The sequence below is a fragment of the Octopus bimaculoides genome, chromosome 9 (genome assembly GCF_001194135.2).
Source record: "Octopus bimaculoides isolate UCB-OBI-ISO-001 chromosome 9, ASM119413v2, whole genome shotgun sequence".
Taxonomy (NCBI): domain Eukaryota; kingdom Metazoa; phylum Mollusca; class Cephalopoda; order Octopoda; family Octopodidae; genus Octopus; species Octopus bimaculoides.
In genome coordinates this window covers 76,112,486-76,114,134 of record NC_068989.1, presented here as the reverse complement: position 1 = coordinate 76,114,134, position 1,649 = coordinate 76,112,486, and the positions used below count along the sequence as shown (strand labels likewise).

General features: G+C 34.5%; 1 protein-coding gene across 2 annotated transcripts in view; it reads right to left on the bottom strand.

Annotated features, from left to right (window-relative positions):
- Nucleotides 1–1,649, bottom strand: part of LOC106868256 (uncharacterized) — a 168,616-nt gene that overhangs the window by 156,349 nt on the left and 10,618 nt on the right. The gene's annotated exons all lie outside the window — the stretch shown is intronic.

Below are 1,649 nucleotides of genomic sequence, written 5' to 3'. Positions count from 1 at the left end.
AAGAATTTAAGGATTGGAGAAAACGGATGTTATAATTGCATACTTTATTCCTGATGAGAAGGTTACAATTTTAATATCAAAGATCCCTATGGATCACACAGGTTGTAATCCTTTGAAACATATGTAGGAATAGAAGAAATACACATAATTATATATATATATATATATATATATACATATATATATATATACATACATACATACATACATACATACGACGGATTTCTATCAGTTTCTGTCTATCAAATCCATTCGCAAGGTTTTGGTCGGCCCGAAGCTATAGTAGAAGATACTTGCCTAAGGTGCCACGCAGTGGGATTGAATCCCGAACCATGTCGCTGGGAAAGCAGGCTTCTTACTACACAGCCACGCCTGCACATAGATTAAACCCTTCCCTTTAAAATTGCTGGCTTGTGCGTAAATTAGAAACCGTTATTTTCGCGCGCATATTAGAGTAGTGAATATGTAGAATCATTATCGAGTCAGTATTTATTCTGGGACTTTACATTCTTGCCTGTCATCCATTCTGGGTTGATGAAATAAGAGCCAATCAAGTGCCGCGGTTGATTTCATCGTCTAACCCGAGAACCCCAAATTTCTAGCCCTGTGCCTAAGTTAGAAACAATCGTTTTATGTTCTTGTTTATGTTCTTGGGGAACCTGGAGTCGATAGCGAACACTTCTGCTTTGCAGCTTTTAAGTTCATATCTCCGAATGATGACAAGATTTTGCATTATATATTTATACTAAACTACCCGTTATCCGTTGGGTCACCGGGTGTCCCAGCAACAGAGTTTTGTTTCGTGGGTTGAAAAGATTTGGCTCCTAATTCTAGCACGCCCTGCTACCACGTAACAGGTATGTTGGGTCCTTTATTGCAAATAGCTGTTACGTGGTAGCAGGACGTGCAAGAAAAAGCAGCCAAATTTTTTGGAGTGGAGATACGTTGAATGCACTCGAAAAAATCAATTTCACACTGAGGTCACGAACGGGTCTTTTACGAAATATCTACCTTATTTTTAAAGTCATTTTCACTTCAGTATACTTTTTAAATATGCCAAAAAAATTTTGTAATGAAATAATTTTAAAAGATATTAAAATATTGTTAGTTTAAAGAAAGCTAAAATATACATACTTACTGTACAAACAGCTTACATATTTTGAAATCACATTCACTTAAAAATATTTCTATATGGCTAAAATATCGTGTTTAAAAAAACCGAAAATAGAAATTGTAAAAAAATAGTCGTTTTTTTCTTTCGTTGTCAGTTCACTGTCTAATAGAAAAATAAGAGTTTCTTCCCTTTCAAAATGAAGATTGTTTTCGAAACGTTTTCCCATTATACAGCGTTTTGGCTATTTCTACTCCCGAAAATCTCTAATATCTTGAAAACTACTTTACCGATTTACGTGAAACTTGTTTCATACGATTCGTATTAACATTTCAGGGTATACTTAATTCATGGTATTTTCCCATTATGCGCCAGTTTCGCTGAGTAACATTACAAGCAAGCAAGCAAGATTGAAACTGACGTTTAATGTATTATAGATACAAACATATATATATATATATATATATACGTGCATGTATATAATGTATATACACACATACAGTCACACAAACACACACATACACACACACACACACAC